The 27629-nt window shown below is 41.8% G+C and overlaps 1 protein-coding gene across 1 annotated transcript in view; it reads left to right on the forward strand.

Annotated features, from left to right (window-relative positions):
• LHFPL6 (LHFPL tetraspan subfamily member 6) overlaps window positions 1–27629 on the forward strand; it is a 135942-nt gene that overhangs the window by 53698 nt on the left and 54615 nt on the right. The window lies entirely within an intron of this gene.

Raw genomic sequence — 27629 nt, forward strand, 5'->3', positions numbered from 1 at the left:
TTTCTGGTTTGTTTCGGTGGAGCTGATGGAAGACCATATGGTCTAGTCCCACTGGGTGAATGGACTCTTCCTTACCTAAGAAGAGAGAAGTACCTACTCACGAAAGACCTTTGATGAGCTTTTGCATGATGCTAGGACAAATTAACTTTTTTCCTATGGCAGCATACATTATGTTATGTAGTTGTAAGGAGAACTGAATCTTTGAAAGGGCTGCTAGCTTTGCAAGATAAAGGTTTTCTCAGCAGGAACTGGCAAGGTCACTTTTGCAGCAGTACCCTTCTCTCCATGGCTGGTCAGACAGAAAGAAAAGCTGTCCTAGCCCAAGCTTGTGCTGGCAGACTTATGATTACTTCTGTCTTGCTACAACTGTGCCATGACATTGAGGTACCTTGTTTTGTTCCCTGAGGACCATGATAATCTGACAAACCTCGGGATGTTGCCATGGACTGAAGATCATTTACAGAGTCAGCTATGGTGGGAAAAATAGCTTGTTCTTTAATCCATACCCCAAGTAATCATTATCAACCATGAACTATGGTCTATTCTGCAAGATCAGGCCTTTTTTTTACAGCAGCACTGAATAATAAAGCATTTAAAAATACCTACGCATAAACTCCTGACCTTTGAGAGTTTTTTCAAAGCAGTACATTTGCTATGTTGCAGTTTTGGGAGATGGCCCAAAATTCTCCCTGAGGAGAGACCAGAATAGCATCCTTAGAAATGTGTGTGAGTTGGAAAGGATTAGCAGGATTAAAGAATACTCATAGCACTCCATAGGTGGAGGCTGACTTGCAAACCTGAACCAAACCTCAGTTTCTAAAGTGAGTAATTTTGAAGGCTCAATGCTGCCTTCCAAACAGCATCCCTCCAGTGCCATTGTTAATTAGCTGATAATGTTCTGTAAGGCTTTATGCTTCAGAACACCTCTCCAGGAGAGATAAAACCAGTGTCCTAACTAGTTATAATAGCAGTTTTTCCACTGCTGGCATTTGTCTTTGAATCAGGCCTTAAATGCGTATAATATTGAATTATATAGCAACTGTGCATTTTCCACTGACCTCAGCAACAACAAAATTTACTCTGTGCATTATTGGGGAGAGTGGGCTCCACAGAAAAGTAAGAGAGAAAAACCTCCCATCAGCATTTGTTCAACTGTTGGTCTCTGTGGCTGCTTCTTTCATTAAAGGAAATATTTCCTTATAATTGTTATGCTCTCTGCCTGGCAATTTTGATAAGCCCTCAACAAAGCAATGTCAGAAGGCTTAAGCTCTGAATTTATCTGATTTTGATGGTAGATTCAGTCTTGGCTGGAGATTTGAATGTTGTTAGAGTAAACTCTGGCTCTGGTGGGAGACTGCTGAGGTAGAGAATCCCACATTTCCTTGACTGAAAGCAATATTAATAGTGTCCCTGAAGGTTGGTCACTTATTTTCTGGTTTGTCTAAAGTGTAAAGCCACCTGCCATATTCCTTTGCTTGTTATGTCCTTCATGGTACATGAGATAATCATGTGAATGAACAAGAGGGATTACTTACTTAGGTTTAGACTTGATGTCAGGGGGAAATTCTTCAGAGAGAGAGTGTTGAGATGCTGGAATAGGTTGCCCAGAGAGTCTGTGGATGCTCTGTCCCTGGAGGTGTTCAAGGTCAGGCTGGAAGAGGCCCTGGGCATCTTGGTCTAGTACCAGATCTGGAGGTTGGTGGCCCTGCCTGTGGCAGGGGAGTTGGAGCTTGATGATCCTTTGGGTCCCTTCCAACCCAAGCCATTCTACGATTCTTTGATTCTGTGATTTTATGACTTACTGTTGTGTCTGGACCCAGGCAAATCCTGTGACTCCCTGGTTCCTAGGGCAGAACTGAAGCAGATTTACCACTGAAAGTTGCCCCAGGAAGTGGTGGGGACTGCTGACTTTGCTACACCTTAACATGAGGGGGACCTCAGTAGGGCCGTGCTGGACAGTGATGCTTCCACCAAATAGGCAGCAATGCAGTTATTTCCAAAGAGGGCAACTCGCACATGACTGGATAATGAGATTTTCCCATGTAGTCCCACAAGGGATTCGTTTGCTCAGGAAACAAAGAAGAATAACAGGACTTCTAAGTCTACAAACAAGACCATATCTCTCTGCCTCATATTTACAACATGGATATATCTGTCATCTTTGATAACAACACCAGAAGGACTGTTTTCTTGGAAAACAAGCCTTCATTGTTCAGGAAATTACCATTTTAATTTATTTTATTTTACTAAATTTCTGCTGTTAGGCTGCCCACGGTGCAGAAGCACTGGGATGTATACAAAACAGCAAGTCTAAATCTGAAGTCTAAATCAGACTTTAATAAGAGAATGTCATGTTGCATTTAAAAACTTCTCCTCACCTTCCTTTTACATGCCATCAAGTGAAAATAAAAGTAAGGTTATAATTACATCGCTGCCTCCGCTCCACATTATCTGCAAGATCTCTCACATTTCTTTCCACACCTTTTCCTCTCCTCCCTGCTTTGCTGCTTACTTAGCAGGCTGTCAGGATCCCGGTGCTGCCTCAACTGAGCAGATGACTACCTGTGGTCCCTGTTCATTAGGGGTGACAAGTTAAAGGAGTAAATACCTACCACATGGAAAGTTTCATGCCACAGAGTGTCAGCCTGACATGAGTGGGTGGGAAATGAGGTGGCCCGAGCTTTCCAGCTCTCTCTGGAGCATGAAATTGCAGAGAGTGACTCTGACAGATGCTAACCCTCTTCAGGATCCTAATGCTCTCTCAGATCCATCCTTCCTTTTTGCTGCTTTACGGTTGTACAAAATATTGTGAAGTCTTGCTTCTCCTTACAAACAGATTGGCCCAAATTCTTCTTTTTATTATCTGTTATTCTTTCCTTCCTTTTCATTCCTGTACTTTATGCCCTTTCTTCCTACTTCTTCCTTTTCTGCTGCTTCACACTTCTTCCCATTCCTTTCTTTCCCATACTTGTTAATTTATTTTTTTTTCTTCAAATATGAATAAGCCTGTAGATTCCTAAGAATTAACAGGCCTTGTGTTTCCTGGCCTTCCCTGAGTTCCTATCTCCCAGACTATGTAGTTCCTGAGTTCCTACTTCGTGATCTTGGCCCAACCCTTGTCTCATGGCACCTCCAGGGCTCCCAGAATATCTGAGAGTCTTCGTGCATGTGCTGCCATGGTTTTCAGGTGACAGGGACTTCATTCTGGAGTCAGAGAATTGTAGAATCATTAAGATTGGAAAAGACCACTAAGATCATCCAGTCCAACCACCAGCCTATCCCCACCATGCCCACTAACCATGTCCCTCAGTGCCACATCTCCACGTTTCTTAAACACCTCCAGGGACAGTGACTCCACCATTTCCCTGAGCAACCTGTGCCACTGTCTCATCTCTCTTTCTGAGAAGTTTTCCCAATATCCAACTTAAGCCTCCCTTGGCAGAAGTTAAAACCATTACCTTTCTCTGTTACCCGGGAGAAGAGGCCAACCCCCACCTCACTACGACCTCCCTTCAGGTAGTTGCAGAGAGCAATAAAGTTTCCTCTGAGATTCCTCTTCTCCAGACTGAACAATCCCAGTTCCCTCAGCCACTCCCCATAAAACTTGTGATTTAATCCTTCACAGCTTCATTGCCCTTCTCTGCACACACTTCATGACCTCAGTGACTTTCTCGTTGTGCGAGGCCCAAAACTGAACTTTAGGTGCATCCTCACCAGGGCTGAGTACAAAGAGACAATCACCTCCCTGCTTCTGCTGGCTGCACTAATTCTGATACCAGCCAGGATGCCACTGGCTTTCTTGGCTACCTGTGCACGCTGCTGGCTCATGTTCAGCCAACTGTCAACCAATGCCCCCAGATCCTTTTCCTCCAGGCAGCTTTACAGCCACTCTGCCCCAAGCCTGTAGCTTTGCCTGGGGCTATTGCCTCCAAAGTGCAGGTCCTGACTGTTGTTCTTGTTAAAGCTCGTAGAAAAAAGCTCATGGAGTTTCCTCAGGCAGAAATTTTCATCTTTGTAGACTAAGAGACAGAGGGGCTGGCAGGCATCTCTGGCCCTCAGAGCTGTGCAGGAGGACATCTTAAGAGCAGTCTGGTTTTATTGCCAGGCTAAAGCAATGCTGTTACTGCAGCCTTAAAATTGCCACTTTTGCAAGCCTTCACAGGAGACAGGAATCAACTAGCTGTACTTTCACAGTGCTTTATCTGATGAAGTCTCTTTCAAGGTTTTCATAAAAGTAGGTGGCATTGTTCAGAGTACAAGAGAAATTAGGTTTAATGGGAAAAATAGTGGCTGAACACTTGATAGTTGGAGAACCAGCCAGTGGCATAGGCAAGCTCACTCTCAGTGCTGCCTTTACGTCAGGCAGCAGACAGAAGCACAGAGGCTATGTGACACAACTGGCCACTCTTTGATTCTGAAGCTCTCTGATAATACGTCTATTCATCCGGCATAGCTGCTTGAGTATATATCACTGTGACAAGAAGCCGTATTCTGCTTAAATTGCTTTAAGCCAGTACACTTCACAGTTTACTGTGCTCCAGCTTTTAATAAACACTTATCAGAAATAATTCATGGTAATTTTTTATCAGATACGTGAAACATGCAGCAGCAGCATTCAATAGAGATTTCAGGAACTCTGCCGTTAAAGCCTCTCGACTGATCTGAATTCATTTGTAGGCACGCTGATCAAAAGGAAACCACTATTGGCATCTAAATATTAAAGATTCAGATTGTAATTGATCACAGTCCTTTGAAAAGCCTGATGAATGGGAATAATTTTAAAGGATTTGAATGTTGGTTTTTTTTTTTTTATTTCCTTGCTTATTAGTATTATCTGTGTCCAGATGCTGGAGCAAAGCATGAGATTAATCTGACCAATTTATTTTTTAGAATCATAGAATCATAGAATATCCCAAGTTGGGAGGGACTGCCATGATGTTTGTTTATTGCACATGGATGTCCATGGATGTGCCAAGCAACATATTATTTACTGAATATGAACCCCATTTTCAGTTTCCTGAGGTATACAGACAACGAACTCATCTTCAAGAGGCTTTATAATCCACCAAATATTGATGCAATGTGAAGTATTTGTCACTAATGCAGCTCCATAATAGTAGACCGCAGTAACCATCCATTAAATGGAATGATCCCAGTAAGAAATGATATCCATTACAGATATGCTGTACATAAAGGATGGACTCAAAGTTCAGCCCAGAAGTTACTCAGCGAACCAAAGTTTCTTGGAATTGTTGTGTTTGATCTGGGCTATGAACAAGGGCTTGATTATATCTTTTGTCCCTTCCAGCCCAACGTTTTATGATTCTTTGGCATTGGTGGCAAAATATCATGGAACAGATCAGAATTTCACCTTGCGGATCAAAAAGGGCAGAAAGACAAAATAATAGCAAGAAATGATATCAATAGAAGAGCAAAAAATATAGGTAAAACTAGTTTCCATTGTATTGTCCTTTATCTCCTGCTGAGAAGTTTTTGCTGCTCTATAATTCCATGCTGTTCTCTGCTTCACATATACCATACACGTTTGCTGATTTGTAGTTGGGGCACTTTTATTACCTTTAATATTGCCTGTGTGTGTAGCTCATGCAGGCGTCACTTCTCAGACACAATTGTGGAAATGGAATAATGCAGTGGATAAGTACGTGTTTCTTCCTGTTCTGTTTTTTAAAGAAATCAGGCCATTATGTGTTGCTTTCACTATTTTGGATTAGCCTCTCGCACATTATGTATGTTCTATGCAACTCATTCTGATTTGTTTTCCAGGTAATTTCTAATTTTTATTCTTCTTAATTGCAAAGCACCCTGTATTAGATGGTTTCTCGTGGGCAAACAAGTGGGATGTCAAAACATATTTGCCTGGTGATGCCAAGCACAAAATTCATCATTCCTAATTTAAATGGAATGTGCTTTGCAGAACCAAAATACTGCCACCAATACAGATGAGACATACAAACAAAGAAAATCAGTTTGTAAATATGCAATCAAAGGAACACTGACTCATTTTCCTTTTTTTCCTTCCTTCTCTCTCTGTTTCTGTGCTCAATGTCCTCACTAATAACATGATTATCTCATTCTCTCCTGTGTCACGTGCTTGAATAATGAATACGAGTTGTTTTAGAATAAACTCTACTTGCTAGCTTTGTTTGTAAAACAAGTGTTTCTGATTCCTTGTCAACATGTTGATAGACCTCAGGGTGTTGAAGTACTGCCTTTCCATTTCAGCATTCTTTTCTGGGTGCTGTGTGTTGGTATTACAGCCTTGCGCGTGTGGCTCAAATAGACATTCTTGCACCTGCTGTGGCACTGGCAGTGCTGTGCTTGCTCTACTGTCTCCTCCTATGGTTTCAGGTACTCTTTGATCTGCATTAATTACAGAAGGGCATGAAAGCAATGTTAATTGCTTATCTTCTGACTCTAGTTCTTGTTCTCAGAAATACTTTTCCCCTCCCATATTGACTTTGTGGATGCAAACACATGGGTTTTATCCACTGGCAGGCCATGCTCTTGCCAGCTCTCTCCAACCAGACTGTAAGCAGTAATTCTTTCTGCTCACCCATGTGCTGACCGGTGCAAGAGCAAGCTCCTAGCTTCGGAATTGCTTCCTGTTGAGTGTGAAACCTGAGCAAATAATTCTCTTTCCAAAGAAAAAGCTTATAGCTTTTATGGATGTTCGTCCCCTGCTGTGTAGATATTAATCTCTCTATTATAGGCAATATTAATAATTGACAGAGGCCAGGAAATACAAACAGTTTTAATCTGAGCTTCATGCATTTATTTAACAACAACGTATTCATTTTTAATGGCATTATGGATTTTTAAGTAGGAGAAAAAGTACATTCTCTCACTGGAGTGTGATTGAGGTTTTACATTCCTATATGGGAGAAAAAAAGTTCAGTCCTGACCTTGGGGCATTTAAACATAGTCTTAAATAGTTGTGATAATATTACAGTCTACTAATTCTTGTAAAAGTATCTTCAAAAGAAACCGTGATGGGGTGCGATCAGTGGAATGCATTTATATAGATCTGTGAATTTCTGCCTACACCCATAACAAGCAAGATAGCACCTCAGATGACTTTTATTAAATAGCTCATTATTTGAGGGGCAGATCGTGGAATCTACCATTGCTTAATACATTTATTTATTTTAATATAGTCTTTTGGGGGACTATGCTTACAGAGAATTTCAAGCTGGCTCCAAAAGCCAAACATGCTGCCAGATCCTACCAAAGCATAGATCCTACCAGATATACTGGAGATAATCCATCTTTTGTCTTTATGTGCTCAAAATACTTTGAAAATACAGCCCTTGGAAAAATTTTCCCATTGAACATCCCCTTCTTTTTCTATGTGCTATCCACTCCAAACTTTTTCATGTAAGTCATGTTTACTGGCACTGAGCAGTCATCCAAGTCATCCATGGCTTTTGGTGGCACAAGTGCTGGATCTCCATTTTAACTGAGGTCAGGTAATTGGGTCAGCTGAAAAAAACAGCAGGCAAGGCGGTGGGATGGGGATGGAGAGTAAAGTTCTAAGCCATTGGGTTCCCTGCGTTAGGGGACATCAGTTTCAACCTTCTAACCTTCTTTCAGGAGGAAGTTTTTCACACAGATGGTGGTGACGCATTGGAACAGGTTGCCCAAGGAGGTTGTGATGCCCCATCCTTGGAGGTATTCAAGGCCAGGCTGGATGTGGCTCTGGGCAGCCTGGTCTGGTGGTTGGCGACCCTGCACATAGCAGGGGGGTTGAAACTGGATGATCGTTGTGATCCTTTTCAACCTAGGCCATTCTATGATTCTATGAAGCTCTAGCCAATCTACTTATTGCCTACTCTAGGCAAAGAGAATTTAAGGTGTTGTTACATCATGAGTTTTCAGGAAGCAATACTAAGATGATTCTAAAGTAGAACAGGATGCACTTTTGAAACCCCAGAAATTTTTGAGGATGTGAGAGCATGTTTCCAGTTCAGCTTAATCTGAACAGCCAAAAGACCGGGGAGGGATAGGAATTTCAGGTGCCATGAGGGATTGTGTGCAATACTGTGGTAACATGTATATGTTGATTCTTTAAAAAATTTTCGCTCTTTGATTATCCTTGGCTGAGAAAAAGATAACAAAAGCATCTTCTGTATACTTTGGCATGGAAATATTTCCATAAATGTGGGCAGAAGGAGAAGTTGCCTGCAGCTGACTATGGGTGGTAGTTTGTATTTGTTTTGCAGTGGTTGTCTTAGACAAAGTCCTTTGGGATCAGGGACTTTCCCAGCTGAAGGCAGACTGTTCACTAGGGCCCAGGTGGGAACCATTTCACATCAGCATGTGATAAAGATGCTGCCACTTTGGCTTCACAAGCTCTGATTCTGCCAAGCTTTAATCCTATGAGTAAGCTTGTCTCTCATTAGATTTCAGTGGATAAGAGGCATTTTCATGTGGATGAGAGCAGGCTGGTGGGAGATCTTGTGTCTTAACTCTGATTAGGTCAAATGCAAGATAGCAGCATGGCTTCAATATCTGTATAGCTGCTCAAGTGCGGGGCTATGGTTGGATTTAACATCCTTTTAGCCTACCTGTCTGTTAGATATACACTAAGCATCACTCTCTGTAGCAAGACTGGACAGGATTGTTCGTAGCATCATTACCTTTGAAGATGGGTTCTCTGGTAGATACAAAATACCCTGGTTGATAGTTCCTGCAGAGAATATCCCACAGCCCCAGAGCAAAAATCCTGTTCCCCCAAACGGCACTCCTTGCCACAATTGCTGCTACCTAAGCAGGATCATCAGTGTAATTTACAAAACACAATAAAGAACAACTGGAGGTACCTTCTGAATTAGAGGAGTGCTGACTAACAATAGAGAACTATCTCTAAAGCCCTGCTCTTGTTCCTGAGAAGAATCATTTTGTCCAGTGCCAGTTTTGCTTAAGGAGAGTTATCAAAGGAAGGAGCAGAAGAAAGAAGAACTATTATAGAATGAATACCTTTCTTTCCCCTCACTCAGAACACTGAAATCTGTAGGAGTCTTGTGTGCCTATCTTGCTGAATCCAGTCTCATCATTTGCAGCTTCTCTATCTTTTTTTTTTTTTTTCATTTTGAGCTTTTCCAGTCATTTCACACTTTCAAATAGATGTTGTGACACAATGGCTTTCCCTTTCACTGCCATGATCCCTCTGATAATTCTGTCTCCTGAACTCCATCTGCACATCTGCACAGCCAGCCCAGAGTTTAAATAGGGCATGGCTGGAGCACTTTCAGCTGTACTTGGTGGGACTTTACTGCTTTGGAGTCATGTTAAAACTGATATATAGATCAATCTACACTCCCCACAAAAGGTAATTGTTCAATTTTATTTTTATAGTGCCTCAATTTACAGCAGGTAGTTAGATTTCCTATAGGTTTATGCATTTCAGATGGCAAAGCCCTATCATTTTAGTGCAAAGGTTTCATGTAGCCACCTGGAGCCTGTATTTCATAAAGCCTTGCAATTTCTTGTTTTGGGTTATGGGAAAACTTTGTTACACCTGTAGTCTAATATTGTGTAGGACTAATTATACCGTATAAGCAACTCTGCAGCCTTTGTCTTTGCCTCTGAGAGGAATGCTTTAAAGGTAACCTAACCACATTAAGGGGGAAAACATTCTGTGTTATTACCTGCCATTTTTCCACAATAGAATGGTCATTATAATGTTGCAATGGACCTGTAGCTGCAGGTATTGCATGCAAGTTTTCCTTTGCAGTGGGCTATTTCATCTATGAAAACTGCATTCCTGAGGTCCCAGGGATATTATAAGTTTAGAGACTAGCCCAGCCTATGAATGCTATTATTAATGTAATTGTTTCACCAGACCAGATAAATCTGATGGAACACTAAAAAGAAAAGAAGATGCTGGTAGTGAATGACTTAGATGACAATAACCTAGATTAGAAGGCAAACCAGAAGAAGGCAAAACAATTTGGCTTTCACAGGAGACCTTGTGATAGCACCTCATTTACTGGTACTCCATTAAATTACAAATACTAATTGGAAATGAGTGAGAGTCCAAGGGGTGTCTGTTGATAGCTTCTCCATGCCAAAGTCTTATGTCTTTTTGTAATGGCCCATTTTGAGATTACATGGGAGTAGACAACCATCTGTTCTGATGCTGTCAGTCTAGTTAATCTCTTATCCTCTCACTTGTGATGGTCAGTGTATCTGAAAAGGTTCTGGATGCTTAATATTGGTTCTAATGGGAAAATCTTCTTCAGAATTATACCAACTGAGAGCACACATATGACAAAAATTTTTTACCTTCCCAAAACTTGGTTGCTGCTGAAAGCTTAAGCATAAATGGTTTTTTCATTGTCAACTATTGCTCTTGTTTCCATGCCATTAATAAATACACAACCAGCAGGTCTAGTGTGGAATTTGTGGGCATCCTGCTTTTAATCTTTGGCCGGAGTAAAAGCAAGCTTAATATTTTTGTTCTTTGATCTCAGTTTTAGTCACTTTCCAGTGCATGGCAAAATATTACCTTCCATCCCATGAATACTCATTTTTTGTAATAGTCTCTAGCAAGGGACTTGGTGAAAAGCTCTTTCAAATTAAAATGAACGATTTCTGGTGGTTGTTAAGGGATAGAGTATTTCAGGTCTCCGTGTGAAAAGTGTGAAATGCAAAAGGATTTGAAGGCCAAACTTTCTTATCAGCAAGATATGACCACAGCGGTTGGATTTGTCTCGGCTGCTGTTAGCTGTCTCTATGCCAGTTGTCTAATCCAAGGCAGTTACCAAGGCTAATGCCCTTAGTCATTCTAGAGGGAAGGAAGCATCTCCAAGTGGCAATTCATTTCATTCTGAAAAGGTGTATTTAAAGGTTTCATTAGCAAAATTGGTTTAAGTAGCTTCTGAATTTGCAGTTCACCTCTCTTTACATGTGCTGGTACAGCTTTTGCTGGGACTATATTAGAAGGAGGAAACTGAATAGGCTTGGCTTATTTTTAACTTCATAAGAGGCTCTTATGGAAATTAAGGATATGGTTGCATAGGCAGCTGAACTGATTTAATGGCTAATTAGCACAAAAAGGTGAAAGTCTTGGTCATCTTCCCTCTTTCCTTCTGACAAGAGTTGTCTGCTCCTCTCATATATGCCCAGCCATGTGTTTCCTTCCTTCCTTCCTCTTTCTGCATCAGCACGATGCTCTTGCACTTGCATGATGAACTTGTCCAAGAAGTGATAGAGCAGAAAATGAACAATACAAAGCATGATCATTTGCTTTAGCCACATCATGTACTTGCTTTTGCTGCTGTTATACCTATCAGAATGTGAGCACTGGTGGTGAGGAGGAGGTTGGGCCCAACCACTCAGTAGTAGTGTGTATTTCCTTGGATACAAAGGGACTTAGGAAACTCCCTGCATAGTCACTGCCTGAGAGGTAAATGTTATGTCATGCTTTAGAGCAGCTTGCCCAGGACCATGCCCCAGTATTCAAAACATATGCCCCAGTATTCAAAACATAAACTGGACATCCTGCTCTGGATGGTGTTGCTTGAACAGAGGGTTTGGAATAAAGCTTTTTGAGAGGTCCTTTTCAACCTCACCAGTTCTGTGACTCCATGATTAGGAACCGTTCCCCACAAAGGATTTTTTGTGCTGGTGAGATTGTTGGTGGAATTTACAGCTTGGTCCCATAAACAGTTGCAATACAACAGTATGAACATTTCACTGAAGTCATAGAATCATAGGGAGTCTTAAAGACCATCTAGTCCAACTCCCCTGCAATGAGCAGGGACACCTACAACTTGATCAGGTTCTCAGAGCCCCTCCAGCCTGACGTTGGTTGTCTCCAAGAGTAGGGCATCCACTTTGTCCTATTACAACAGTCAGTAGGGAATGGAAATTTTCTAAACTATTTTTGCTTCTGCAGGCAATTTTTGCTTCTGTTGAGTGACCTTTGCATAGCTGTCAGGAACTTTTTTAACTCCAGGTACCTATTTCACGACAGTGATTGTAAGGGAGTCCTGACTAAATGGCTAACTTTCAGATGGCTGAAGTTTGGCAAGGTGAGTGTCGCTGTAAGCTGCAGCATATCAGTGCTACAGCCAAGATGCAGCTGTTGTGAAGGACTGGTTCAGTAAAAGTCTTTCACAATGTGTTAAAATCATTTCATTCCTGGGCCTCTTTTCTTTTTTTCCTTTTTTTTTTGGATGCTATTGTTATGCTTGGAAACCTCAAGTGATCGCTGCACTTTTCTGACTTCTTGTCTCTAACTGATTTAAGTAGCGATTCCATTAGGACATCAAAAATGATGTGGTAATTTGGTATGCTCACAGCCTCTTCACTTATTTAAAAAGAATGAAGGCATGGGCAAGTCATCCATTATTTATTGATAGCACTTAAGAAAGCACTGTGATAGATGCTGTTGCAAACAGACATATCATGTGATTGAGAAATTAAAGTCAGTGGATGACACTTTCTAAAGATTGTTTCAGAAGATCTTTCAAAATGGAGAGATTCCAAGCTTTGACAGCTTTGAAAAGATTGCTCTGGGAGATCTTGCTAAGTTGCACAAATGGCTACTTTCAGACGGCACCAAAGAACCATATAAATTCCTCTGCATCCTCAGATGCTCAGATATTGCACATACTTCTTGAATAAGAAAGGCCAAAGGGTAGCTTCTATTCTTCTAACCTAAATTTCATCAAGTCTCTGGGGATGAATTATGTCCCCAGTGCAGTGTCTGGGAGTTCTCAGGACTGAGAACTTAACTTCTCCACGCCGCCTTCAAGACTTGCTGATACTCAGGGTATTTCTCCAAAGCCAGACCTCCTGATTTGTAGAGAGGCTGCAAATGTGCTAAGTCACAGTGAAGGAGGAACCCAAGAGGAGCGACCCTTCTCTAGCTGTAGAGGTCTCAATCACACTCTCTTTTATGTCTCTTCCAAACATAAGGTGTATTAGAATTTCTCCTGTGTGTCATTGTCTGATGATATAAACCTACTCATAGTTTTTCTTTCTTGTGCTCACTATATCTAGTATTGATATCAAGTATCACACTTTTATAGTGTGGAGTCAACCAGATAACTGACGGTCCTAGAAACACAGTTAGAAAAATACAGGGCTAAAAGATTAGGCTGGGACTCATCACCCCATCTTTAAATGTTTACAACATAATGTTTATGTCTCACATATTTATCTAGACACTTCGTATACTCAGTGAGGAGAAACAGGAACTTCTGGGCTCTGATTCATCTGCTCAGTTTTGAACTTCATCTTGCTTTGTCTCCAAAACTTCTGTTTCCCTCATCTGGCTGTGAAGGAAGACAAGATGAGCAAATCAGATGAAGGAAGATGTATCTATCTCCTCTTAGTGTGTATCAACCACAATGTCATGTGTGAATATTCTACTTTTCTATGTATGGGTGGGAATATAGCCTATTCCACAGAAGTCAGGCTTGCCCAGCAAGGCAAAAAAACCTTGAATTCAGCTGGCTTTCAGGAAACAAGAAAATCAGTGTGTGACTGAAAGAAAAACATAATGGAAAAGACTTCATAGAATCATAGAATCATAGAATGGCCTGGGTTGAAAAGGACCACAATGCTCATCCAGTTCCAACCCCCCTGCTATGTGCTGGGTCGCCAACCACCAGACCAGGCTGCCCAGAGCCACATCCAGCCTGGCCTTGAATGCCTCCAGGGAAGGGGCATCCACAACCTCCTTGGGCAACCTGTTCCAGTGCATCACTACCCTCCATGTGAAAAACTTCCTCCAAACTTTACTGTTTTAAAAGCACCAAGACAAATATAAAAATGCTAGCCCATCTTTAGACTACTGGAAAATAGGTCTGTTGTTCCTATGAACATTTCACTAAAAAATGCAACCCTCTTGCCAGGTGAGATATTTGCTTTTAAGTTTTTGCTGGATATGAAGACATTCCAACTCATATTCTTCTCTGCTATTTGTATACTTGCAACGCTTTCCACTTTCTCTAAGGATCTTTCTAATGTGCAAAAAGGTTGATAGGTGCAGCCTGGAGCCAGCAGATTCTCCATCTGTACTTGGAAACTACAAAACTGCCATGTCTCTGTGCAGAATTTCTTCAAGCACTGTGCTAGACTAATTAGATTGCATAGCTTCCAGATTATACAGGGAGAGATGGAGACATCAGTAATGTAGGCATCTACTCTGCTGGACTGGGATATATGCTTGTGATATCAAACATTTTTTTTTTTCCTTTTTTCATCTTTTGTTTTTTTTTTCTTTATTTTCTTTTTCTTTTTCCTTTCTCCTTTTTTTTTTTTTCTTTTTTTATTCTTTCCCCTTCCTTTTCTTTTCTGCTTGAGTATAGTGCAAAAAAAACAGCTAAATCAAAAATGCCTTTAGTGTGATTAGTTATACTTTCTCTGAAAAATGGCAGGGACACAGTGTTAGTCTTTCACTTAAACTGTAGAAAAAATTCAAGCTTTGCTGCTGGGTTCTTCACTGCTGTAAATATCAATATATATATTTTGTGAAAATAGTCCTTGCTTCTGCACTGCATTGGTTTATGAAAACTTGTAATAAACACGAAGTCAGAGGAGATAAACTCAGGGTCTCTGTTTAGTTTTTGTGAACTTTGAAGGGTAAGTCATTCTGCTCCAGTGCTGAAAACATTGCATACATACTAATATCAAAAACTGTCAGCTCCCAAAAGTGTCTGGTTTCATTTCTACTGGCAGGAAAAAAGTCCAACACAAGTTTATATACTTATGCCAGTCTTCGTTGCTTTCGCAAAGACTGGATATTTCTGGAAAAGACCTTTTGTCTTCAACCACCCCCACCAATCAAAATAATAGAGTTAACTACTCTCCATGTATTTTTACTGTTGATGCTGGAAGCTTAGAGGGCACCTATTTTTCAACTTTTCCCTTGGCAAACTGCAGAGGAGTTGGTGACCAAAAAAAACCCCAATCTTACACTGTTGGGAGGGTGCCTTGGAACTTTCTGAAGCTTTGCCTATATGAAACATTTTTAAAATGATGGATCAGCAAATTCTAAGGAAAGGAGTGGTTTAGTGGAATTTTCCTATTCCTTTTTTCCTGCCCAGGTCACTGGCAGTGCTCCCATTTATACAGATGGAATCATGATTCCACATACATCTCAATTGTAGTAGTGCTCCAATAGGTGTTTTTTGTACAGACTTTCTATGAAAAATATTTAATTGATAAATAGAAATAGAGGCCAAATTCTGCAGTTCAGTGCCCAGTTGATAAGTGATACTGAAACCCACCTGTCCAGAACAACCACTCAAATGGCTTGGAGATGCTCTACTCCCATTACTGCCATTGGAATAGATGTGCTTTGTATGTGCTCCTTTCTCCTGTCCTGTCTGACAGGAGCCCTCACCTTCAGAATAGAATCATAGAACAGAATCATAGAATCCTTAGAGATGGAAGGAATCTCTGAAGGCCATCTAGTCCAACTCCCTGCAATGAACAGGGACGTGCACAGCTAGATCAGGTTGCCCAGGGCTTTATCCAGGCTCACCTTGAAAGTCTACAAGGACGGGGTTCAACCACATCTCTGGGCAACCTGTTCCAGTGCTTCTCACCCTCACCGTAAAAGACATCTTCCTTATATCCAACCTAAATCTACCCTCTTTGAGCTTGAAGCCATTTCCCCTTGTTCTTTTACCACAGACCCTGCTAAAGAGTCTGTCCCCTTCTTTCCTGTAGCTCCCCCTCAGATACTGAAAGGCCACTCTCAGGTCTCCCTGGAGCCTTCTCTTCTCCAGGCTGAACAGCTGCACCTCTCTCAGCCTGTGCTCGGAGAGGTATTCCATTTCCCCAAAACCAAAGATAAGTGATATTTAGAGCTGGGTACCTTGCTTATCCCCCTCTGATTCTTTCCCACACTGCAAAGTCTTGTCTCTTGATTTGGGTGTCATTTATGAATTTAAATCCATGGTGTTGTTACCCTGTGGCTTCTAACAGTGACATATTTGTTGTTCATTGATAGGATGAAGAAGTAGGAGGGTCTGATGTAAACAATGGTGGCTACTTATTTTGCCCTGTCTGCTCTGATGCCACAGGTGGGACCTTGCTTTATTTAGTGCTTTAAGAGATCCCATGGAGACTTCTTAAAAGTGAGGCTTGGGCAGGTGTAGGTGAAAAGAAGAGAGAAGAGCTTCCCTACTGTCTTTAGGCAGTGGGTCAGAACTTGCCAGTAACTTCCAGCTGGAGCTCCCACCCAAAGCCAGGCTCAAAACTGTCAGCGAGTTTGATCTGTCATTCCTCCCCAGCTGTACTGCTGTGAATCCATGGCAGCAGGAGGTTATTTCTAAGGCTCAGATCTCCCAAGGGTCCCCCAGGGAGTATGCTGCCTTTCCCTCAGCTGCTGCAGGGAAAAAGGCCACCAGCTCCCAGCTGCCTGTGCCCATCCAGTTCCTTGCTCCAGTTAATGAATTGATAACAGGAAGGCAATTTATTAGTCCTCCTCAGGCACTTCCCAGCACCTCTGTGAGACAGAGCAGTCTCTTTGAGGCAGGTAGGATTTTTTTCCCAGTCTCACAGAGCACAGTGAACAGTGCTTGTCATACAGGTGAGGAAACCTGCCTTCAAAGTGACAGCAGGCAGTGGCTGGCTCACGTTGGGACTGCCTCCTGCCAGCCAGCATGCTGAAGGGGGATGAATATTGCATTATTGCCCAGGAATGAAGGATCCAAATTCTTCACGCTTATGAGGAAAAGATCGGAGGCAGCTCTAGGGCACTATGTGAAAGAAAATAAAAAAAACAGTTGTAAATCATTACAATGCAATGAGAGAAGGGAAAAAAAAAAGAAAAAAAAAAAAAGCCCATTGTGTTTTATTACAGCACTAAATCAGTGTGAAAGGAGGTGGGCAATTTATCAATGTAGAATCTATGCTGAGTACAGTACTTGAATTTGCGTTCATTAGTTTTCTGATCAAATGATTTTGCTTTCATTGGTCTTCTTGTAAATGCAGTCTTTCTGCTCTCAAGTAAGAAATCCCAGCTGCAGGGATGTGGAATGGTAGTGTAACTCTCCTTCTCAAGGTGAACAGAATTAAATTGTAAAGACCCCAGCAAACCTGTATCGCTTTATTTACCTACAGCAATAACTAATAATACTTAATGCCCTGAGAGGCTTTTATTGCTGTTATTGGAAGGCAGCACTATGGTGTATGCAAGCATAGATAACTCATCACAAACAGGAAAAAGAAAGTTGAACTAAGCTGTTTGACAAAAGCTTCGTTCACAATTAGGTGATGGGCAGCTCCAAACATAGAACATAGTTACAAAATATGTTAACTTCACCTCCTTTGTCAGTATTCCCTTTTCATGTGTTACCTGTGCTGTTTTATTGCACTGTTTTCATTAATCCATGATTCTCCATCATGCTGTGGAACAGCTTCAGCAGATGCTCACACATTCATAGCATTGCCTTGGTGACTCCATGAAGACGAATTGAAGGGGAAAGAGGGACAACGTATGCAACAGTGTGAGTCACTTTACAGCTAACTAGATTTTTGAGAGAGAAAGAAAAGATTTCACGGAAGTTATTACATTGTTTCTTGGTTCTGAAAACAACTGAAACATAATATTGATATAATACTGTATATATATATATACACACACACACACACATATATATATATATATACACTAGTATACTATATGTATTATGGATAATAAATGTGCCTGAATTGTAGACACGTAGGAAGGGGATGTAGGCTGGTTGCTGGTGTTTGGAGGAGAGACAAGTCAACTGCACCATAGAGGATAGCCCAGCAGAAGTTGAGCTGTCAGTTGGAGCCTAGAGGAATGCTGAGGTTTCCTGGGCGTCCAGTCAGAGCTTTGCTGGGAAGGAGAACACAACCACAGGAAGAACCAAAAGGATGTGGGGAAAGGATACTGGTAAGTTGTTTGAAGGAGAGAGAGAGATGTATTAAACCTCTCTGTGAGGTGTGTATAATCTTCTTCATTAAGAAATCTGGTAGTAAATATGGAGGTTGGTGGCCCTGCCTGTGGCAAGGGGGTTGGAGCTTGATGATCCTTGAGGTCCCTTCCATCCAAGCCATTCTATGATTCTGTGAAGAACCTTTGAATATTGAGGTCCTGTGGTTGGGGTGCCCTTGCATGTCTATAAGTAAGATTACAGGGCACACCCAACTGTGGTTTCCACAGATTCTAGTTACTGTGTTTAATATTAGTTCTCTTTCTCATCCCTCTCTAAAAAAGATGTAACAGAAGGAAAAATAAAAGAGAACTGTAATAAAAATGGTAACATTTTCTAGACACTGCGGAATATTTTTTACATACGGAAAGGCTAACTAGATGGGACTGTTCAGCCTGGAATAGAGGTTTCTGAAAAGGTTATGATAAAGGCTCATGAAATAATGAGTTATAACAAGCAGTGAGGAGCAGACTCTCCCACTCATTTAAAAAGCTAAAGGACATCAAGGAATACTAGCAAGTAGCAAGATGAAAACAAACAAAAGTAGGTGTTTCTTCATACGGGTAGTAAGTGATGCTCACAGCAATTGGTGAAACTTCTGAACTCCTCTAATGAAACAATAATTCATAGCAGAAGAATTCCCCAAGAGCTGTTGAGTAAAAGGACATTGCCTTTGGCTGGGAAAGTCCTAGAGCTGCAAAGCTTGCAAGCCTGGAGGGATATCTGGGGAACTGTCAATACATGCTGGCTCTGTTCCTTTTCAGATGTCCAGATAGGATCTAGAGGGACCTTTGCTCTGATCCAGTTTGGGAAGAGTTTCTGTCCCTCTGTGTCTATTCCAAAAGCTTGTCTGTGGTAGGATCAGCTTGAAATGTTTTCGGAGGTTTTCCTGTTCATCCCTAAGCACATTGTTGCATACTGGTTTAACCGTATGTGTGCGTGCTCTTATTCCTATAGCCTGGGAGGTCAGTGTGCTGAATGGAACAAAATCCTGCTCTAGTTCTTTTAAAGTATGTTTGTAGTGTTTAAAAAACATGTTTTTGGGTTTTTTTTTTCTTTTTCCTTTAATCTCTCTCTCTCTCTCTCTCTCTCTCTTTTTTCCAATCACAAAAAACACAGCCATACACTAGTGAGCTAAATATACTGGGCTTAACTATCAGTTCCTGTGCTAGGGAATGACAGGAATGTAAAGACATTATAAGATACCATGGGGAATTCTGGTGTCCAGCGTTCTTCTGGGTGCATTGCAAGGCCTGACAGCTCCTGATATGAAGATAGCTACTTCAGAGCTCCTCTAATTTATGCTTACCTTTCTACAGGCTTTGGAAAACAAGTAACAGGATAATAGCATGCTCCAATTATGTCCTTGGTACACTCCTTGTCCTGAGGACCATAAGCGTGAAGCCTTTATTATATCTGCCCCTTGTGTCTGCTCCTTGAGGAGACATAGGAAAAGGGACAGAGAGACAAAGAGAGACGAATCCTCTCAAAGTAACAGAAGGGTAATTTCTCCTGCTTTAAAATACCTTTGGGATTCTTCTTTCTTACTAGCTTTTCCTGTTTATGAAAATGTAGCTTCTTGCTGGTGATGTAAGCTCACATTAATTTGTCAGAGTAGGATGCAATTTATAGCATAATGGAGAATCAAGCCTGCCAGACTGCTGCCAGCAAATTGAACATAGGTTTAGAGATTTCCAGAGCTTATTTGTCATTGTTGACTGGAATTCCTACATCATCATCATCATCAGCTCACCTTCTGCATACCACATCCACTTGCTTAATTCACATCAGCAAAATGAACAAGACAGTGAAGCCTTCCAAAATTAAGACATCAAGTGGGAACCTACTGCCTTGTGATTTCCTCCCCACCTTTTCTCTCACTCTCAGAAATGCTTACGCTTTCATTCCTCCTCAACCTACCAGGAGCAGCCACTAAAAAGTCGTTTGACTTTAAATGATGAGACTATAGTTGGGAGGGCATGAAGGTGGTCTCCTGAGCACGACTGGGAGTTATTACTGCGGGTTAATTACTAGGGGGATTTATGTGGTGAGCATCAATTAAATCTTAGGCACATCAAGATTCTTCTGCATAAGCTGGCCTGTGCTGAAACTGCATAAGATGACTTTTGTCTTGATATTGCTATTTCATTTGTCAACTAAATATATAGCCCAAACATATTCTGAAAATGGGATCTCAAACAATCTCAAATGCCCCAGGACTATGAATATCAGTCTGCTTATCAGCAACAAAGTTGGACTACCTGGAGTGATTGAGTTATTATAATAATTTGGCATCAGTGGGAAAGCACTGGTAATGGATGACAACATGTTGCCCTTGCTTAGGGTTACTGAATCACGTCAAGGAATTATGGAGTGAAGGATAATATGCATGGGCCAGTTCTGCTAGTGGGAGTGAGGGAATGCACCAGACAAAAGCAGGCTTGTTGCAGTGATATTTCTTTGTCAGATGACAGGCTCTCTGAAACACTTGCAAACAACTGCATATTGCTTTCTTCTGGGATTGAGAAGGTAATGTTTGCCAAATAATGGCAATTTATTGGCAATAATGCCAATAAATGATCAGTGGAACCATGTTAATAAATACTATTTTTGACCTTTCTACATAGAATACAAAAGAACCAGAGGGGACAGAAAATGCCGGGAAAAAAAAAAAAAAGAAAACAATAATAGAGCTTAGAAAAAAGTATCAGCTGCTCCTGTTCAAGTTGGAGCCCAGGCGAAAGAGACAACCTCTCCTCAGTCTCCTACATTCCAACACTTTCCCCATCACTCATTAAAAAGTGGCTCCAAATTGTTCCTCAGTGCTTCCTTAGATGTTAGAAAGAAATTCTTTACTCAGAGGGCATTGAGACACAGCTGTCCAGAGAAGCAGTGGATGCCCCATCCCTGGAGGTACTCAAGGCCAGGTTGGATGGGGCCCTGGGCAGCCTGAACTGCTGGGTGGCACTGCCCTTGGTAGGGGGTTGGAGTCCCTTCCAGTCTGAGTCATTCTGCAATTCTATGGCAATCCATGTCTCTTTATGAAACTCAGTAACCTACAAATTAAATTTACAGTGGCCAAATGTATTTTAAGGAGAAGAGTGAAAAAATTCACACAGGCTGTGGAAAGGTACTCACACTTTACTTTGTAAAACTGTGTTGTTTAAATTCTTCCTGGCACTTTCACGGCCACAAGATGCAGAGCGCACGAGAACAGGGCTGTAAAAAAAGGCCAGGAGTGCACATAAAGCAGCATTAAGCACAAGTTGTGAGGCAGCGATCGCTACTTGCCATTGTGTGTTTGTGTGAGGAAATGAACCGTGCCATTCAGACAGGGCTGTGATCGATGAGGAGTGATCAACAGCCCATGTTCTGAAGCCTCCATGTTCAACCCTGCCAGCAGCTGGGAGTGGAAAATCTGCTAAACGTCTGCCTGGTTTAATGAGGTTTTCCTATTAACATTCCTCCACTTCAAGCCTTGTGCGAGTGCCATGGAGCTATGGTGGGAAGAGAAGGGAGATGGGACATAGGAGCATTATTGCAATGAGGGGAATGTGTGGCCCCTGGGGTGGGGTGATGGGATGTCAGCTGTTGCTGGTAGGGGGAAAGGGAGGGAAGGGAAGGGAAGGGAAGGGAAGGGAAGGGAAGGGAAGGGAAGGGAAGGAAGGGAAGGGAAGGGAAGGGAAGGGAAGGGAAGGGAAGGGAAGGGAAGGGAAGGGAAGGGAAGGGAAGGGAAGGGAAGGGAAGGGAAGGGAAGGAAGGGAAGGGAAGGGGAGGGGAGGGGAGGGGAGGGGAGGGGAGGGGAGGGGAGGGAGGGGAGGGGAGGGGAGGGGAGGGGAGGGGAGGGGAGGGGAGGGAGGGGAGGGAGGGGAGGGGAGGGAGGGAGGAGAGGAGAGAGAGAAGAGAAGAGAAGAGAAGAGAAGAGAAGAGAAGAGAAGAGAAGAGAAGAGAAGAGAAGAGAAGAGAAGAGAAGAGAAGAGAAGAGAGAAGAGAAGAGAAGAGAAGAGATGAATGATGGAAAGCAAAGCAGAGGGAATGCTAAGGAGAGGCAGATCATACAGTCATAGAATCAGAGAACAGCTCAAATAGGAAGGGACATTGAAAGGTCATCAGAACAGACCTTTCATGTGAAGAGGGAACCTAGATGAAATTATCTATCACCCTATCCATTGCATATTGAAAACTCCAGTAACTGACTTTCTACCATGGCCCCGGGGAGACTGTGCTTGCAACAGATTGTTCTCACCATAAAAAATGTCTTTCTCATAACAAAAGACCACCTTTCCTGGTGCAACTGGCACCCATTGCCCCTCCATGTGGCTTCTTGTGAAGAGAGGACCTCTGTCCTCTTTAAGACACTCTCTAAATACTGGAATACTGAGATGAAGTCTGCTGTTGGCTTGTGGATATTTTCAGTCATTCTATCTACAGTGTTGCTGAGGTAGTCACTCACAAGCATGACATCATGCACCACTGTGATTGTTAACTCTTAATGTATCATCTTGGGGACAGCAGTACTGGGCTTAAGGCAAAGACTCTTGAAGGAGGAGCCCAAACCTGCCTTCTTTGTTGTGGTATTGCAACCCAAGGAAGATTAGCTGTATGGGCTGGAGGACTCTGAAATGGTCCCATGTGGAGTGTGTGTTGTGAGGCACTTAGTCATCCTCTCCTTGAAGCTGATTCCTCTCTCTCTCCTCTGTCCTCCTGCTAACGGGAAACAAGATTTGCAAATATTGTAGGAACAACCCAGAGTCTAATTTTATTTTGCAGCTTGGTATTATGAAGTGTCAAAGAGAAAAGGAATTGCAGATGGGAGCTTGGAAGAAGATGGGGAATGTGGGGACCCACCTCCTTGAAACTTTTCTGTTTGTCAGTTTGCATGTGAAAATTTCAACTCCTGGTGAATCATCTGGCTATGGCCATAGCTCAACAATGAAGTGAGACTGAGCTTGGGTAGATGTGCCATGCAGGGATGGGCCATAGGAAGCAGCTACTGTGCTTTTTCAGAAACCCTCTTTTCCAAGAGGGAAAAAGGGGATATCTGGGTGAGTACATAAACAAACTGACCTCCTGTGAATGGAGGTTTATAACAAATCAGTGCTATGCGGTATGGTCCAAGGCTATAGATATTCTGATAGCTATGAAGTTTAAGACCAAACCATCCCCAGCACTCTCCAGTTTTATCACAGAAGGTTGATTCCCTCTGAGCAGTGCAGAGGGAGATCTGTACATCAAGACTGGCATTCCTAAGGGGGTTGTAATTTGCTCTCACATAAATAAACAGCATGCAGCTGTCACAAATGGATTCAGGGCGGGAAAAAAAAAAAAAAAAAAGAGAGGATAAAGATATGTGGCAATTAAAATATTTTTTATTTGAATAAGCCTGATGTCCTGTAGAGCTGACCCAGACTGTGCTCTTGTTAGCAAAAGTAAAGCCAGCCAACTGAATGCTTTCCTTTCAGCAAAATAAGGGACCTCTGCAGCTCAACTGATGCTTTCTGCTGACCTATGTCTGCCATGCTCAGGTAGATCAGACACTACCTGAAGTGTCATTGTGATACAAAACTTGAAGCATTGTCCTCACATCCTGCGTCTTTTTACCCTCCATAAGCCAACAAACTGCCTGATTCATTCTTGTCCTCCTTTTCTTCGTCATGTCCAAGCACAGTTTTTTCTGTGCTTACCATGAGGTCTGTAAAATGCCCTGGTCAGCTTTTAAAATATTTTAAACCCTATAAACAGACAAATAATTCTAAATAGCTAAGCTAGAGACTAATGAAGTGCTCAAGAATGCATTTATTTCAGGATTTTTTCCAGTTTGCAGCTGAGTGGAAATTTTGGTAGCTGTGGTTTTAAGTAGAATGAGTGTGGATGCTACCCTGGTTAACATACAATACAGTACTAATGTAATGCCAATTATAGATAAGCATCTTAATTAAAAACTGAGGAAAGCATGCTTAGATATTTTCTAGAAAGTGAGATTGGAATGTAATCTGAATCTTTATGAATGCAATGTGAGGTAAAATAATCTTGATGTTCTAAGGCTTTTTGCTTGGAAACAGCATTTATTTTCAAACAGTGAAGCCCTTCTGCACAGTAGTAGCCCTGTTTTCAGAAAAGCTGCCTACCATGTTGGCAAAAGAAAACTTTTTGTACTCAAATATTTTGTATGTCTCAAAATGAAGAACACATTTAGAAATAAAAAGAGGGTGAATTGACTGCCCTATGCAGTTATTGAAATCTGAAATCTGAGTCAGTTTTTGGCAAGTGCCTTATAATAAGGCTACTGTTGTCACACAGTCAGCTTATTTTTGTTTGCTGCTCACAGATGCTTGTTAATAAAATGCGACAGCTTGAATTCAGACCTGATGCAGTAAGAGTCTTTAAGTTCCTGCTGCTCCCAGGGTAAGATATGTAAATGGAGGAGGATGCTCATGATATTTTCTGAGGACAACTGAGATTAAATAGCAGTCAGGTGTAACACTTGGTCAGGTGTTTTAGAAGTGTCACTGGCCACATCCTCAAGTGGTGCAATTTGAGACTCCACTGAACTCCATGGGCTATGTTAGTTTCTCCTGGGATGTTCAGGCTCTGCATTTCTGCCATACCTAAAATGGCTTTTTAAGCATCAAAAGGCTCTGAATCAAACTTCTAAGGGGTATGTAGGATAAAAAGTACAATGAATTTAGGAGCAGCTACCCTGGAAGCCAACTTAGTGATAAGAACTTGCTAATGAAGTACTCGATGAGAAATGGAACTGATATTTGAGAGTAATGGCCAACAATGGAACTCAAAGAAAATCTTTGAGTGTTTCAGATGTCCCAGCTGATTTTTGAGCTGAATAGATATGAGACAGTCAGAGCTATCTGCACACTGGAGACTGGTGTGAGCCATGCTGCGAAGTCTGCCTTCCAGCTGGCAAAACAGTCAAGCCCATTACAAGGCAATCTGGCTAGTATTATATCTTTTAATATATTTCCAGACTTAGTTACTGAAATCTCCGGAGGATCATGAGCCTCCAAGGTCATCAGGGTTTTGACCTTTCTTTTATTGCCATAGCAACAAAAGCTGTCTTTAGTGTTTAAATTAGTTAATCAATTGCAGTCCTTGATTTACGCTGGTTGGCAGCAGCCATCCTTGAAAGCTATTTCTTGTCTAATATGTGCTTTTATCACAGGAGGGTATTCCCACACCTCAGCTGAATAAGACCCTTTGATAGAAGAATTCACTTCATCATCTGAATTCAGTGCCTCATCTGGGGCCAACTAGCACGAATTACCATTACAGACTTTTTTTTCTCCCAGAATCATCTTAATTCTGGTTTACAACCCCTTAGAAGGAGACGGGGGGTCACTTAATTGGAAAAAAGCACAGGCTCTAATTGCTTCCATAAAAGAGGAGAATGTTCCACCTTTGAACTGTGTGTAAATGAAATTACAATGCACAAACAAATTAGTCACTTCAAAGGACTCTTTTGAATAAGGTCAAAATATGAACCGTTTTCTGTTTAAGTGACATATTCTGATAATCCCTGATTCTTCTGAGAAATAGCATGGAATAACAAATCGAGGGCAAGGGCACTGACAGAAATGCCTTGGGACTGGAGACTGTTCAATATTTGCTGTGTGGGCCTGGGAGCATTATTCCAGACCTCTGGGACTCTGTTCCCTGAACTGGAAAGTGCAGCTCATACCCACATTGCTCAAGTGGAATCAGAAGGGTTAATTAGTGAGTGCTTTCTTGCTTCAAGTGGTGTAAGTCTCTTGATCTGCAATACAGAGGTATCTGTACAAGTGCTTGCCGCTGGTTTTGCCTTTACGCCAAGCTGCCTTAAGAGATTCACAGGTTCTGGTGGAGAAGAGGGAACCTCTCGAGGTCTCTTGTTAAGGCTGCTGCCCAGAGCAGACCCAGCAAGTTGTTCAGGTGGAGCTGAGACGAATCTTGAATACCTCCAGGAATGGAGATCCCACAGTTTTTCTAGGCAACCTGCAACTCATGTTGACGCTGTGTCACTTCTACAGAGATATATTTATGAGAATTGCACTCTGCCAGAAGTATTTTTCATACTCTAACATATTCTAGTAGCTTTGCACATAAACCTTCCTTTCCCTCTTAGACAACCTGTGAAGTTAGGCTGTGGCTGCCTTGTGCCTCTGGAGACAAATCCTAAGACACAAATCCATACCTTCTACAGCAACTCTGTATTAAAAGTGACTCTGAATGTTGGTTGAGCTCTGATATGTCGGTAGGGTTTTCTTTCTCTCCCAATCATTGGTAGCAGCTTTATGAAAAACAAGTGTAGAGAAAGTTGGGAATTTCTTGCTGAACTACCAGAATACAGAGATAATGTCTATTGTGTTTTGGAGTGTTTTCTCCTCTAGTTTCCTGGATCTCCAAACTAAAATTTAGTTGAAACAGGGTATTTCTCCTAATGCCTATCAGTACCTATTTCAGTGGGCTTTAGGTAAGGTTATGGACTTCGCAATGCAAAAGCTTGTGTGAGTTATGGAGAAGCACTATGCACCTCTGTTCTCAATTTTAAAGAGTGGAAGAGTGCCGTTTGCAGAGTAAAAAATAATCCCTGCAGTCCAACACTGTGATTCTTTCTGTTGCCATATCATGGGGGCCTCTCGGGACGTGTTCATCGGGCTTGCTTCTGACAACATGACCTCATCATTATGCTAAACCCATGTTCTTCCTGTCTTTACACAAATAGTCTTGCAACCCAAATGAGCACGCTCTTTGTTATTTTAAAGGGTGCCTGGTACCAAAGCAAATCATTTTTCTTTTGATTAGCATTTTCAAAGGATAACCTTGGTGAATTTTCTGCAGAGGCTGCCTTTGCTACACAGTGCATCTGGTCGAGTTTTAATCATTTAACAATTCTTTGCCTCAACACGATGTTGTTTCTGGGACTTCTTGAAAGTTGTGACAAGACGGCCAGCAGGGACAATGCCTTTTCACGGATTTGTGTTCACTGTGTGATAGGATTCATGTTTTACACTCTTTTTTTTCTGCCAAGAATGCTGTTTCTGAGGCAAAGGTAAAAGAAAAGGCGTCTTTATAGCATGCAATGGTAGTGTATCTGTGAACTATGTATGACTGCATGCTAGCTTGGAGAATCAGTAAAATCAGAATAGTTTTCATGCTTATTCTTGCTTAGACCCTTGGACATATTTCCTCTGGACCTCTAAGAGGGCTTTCCTTTGGCTAAGTGTTGATGCAGCTTTGGTCATGGAGTCCCAGTTGAGCATGTATCAAGGTCTATCAAATGAACTGACATGCACCATATTTACAGTTCCTCTGGAACAACACTATCCATTTGCAGAGGGATCAATTAGTTGTGGTGCTCAGAGAAAGGATTTCAGTAGTAACTTATGGAATGTATTGCTTAATGTAAAATAAATGAAGTGGGAGAGAGGATGGAGATCAGGATGCCTGTATTTTGATTTGTCTATTTTGTAGCACTCAAGCTGATTGCAGATAGTCAGAAAACTTTGACTGTCACTTTGGCTGGGTTTGGCCAGTGAATGGTTGGCTGGCTGAATGTTTTTATCTGATCTTGTTTTCAAATACGACTCTGTGGCCAAGAGACACCAAGCCCTTCCTGGAGCTTGCAAACCAAGGCAAATGGTGCTGGTGCTGTGCCACGGGATTTGCTGCTCTCAGCAAGTTATCCCT

The sequence above is a fragment of the Meleagris gallopavo genome, chromosome 1 (genome assembly GCF_905368555.1).
Source record: "Meleagris gallopavo chromosome 1, MGAL_WU_HG_1.1, whole genome shotgun sequence".
Lineage (NCBI taxonomy): Eukaryota > Metazoa > Chordata > Aves > Galliformes > Phasianidae > Meleagris > Meleagris gallopavo.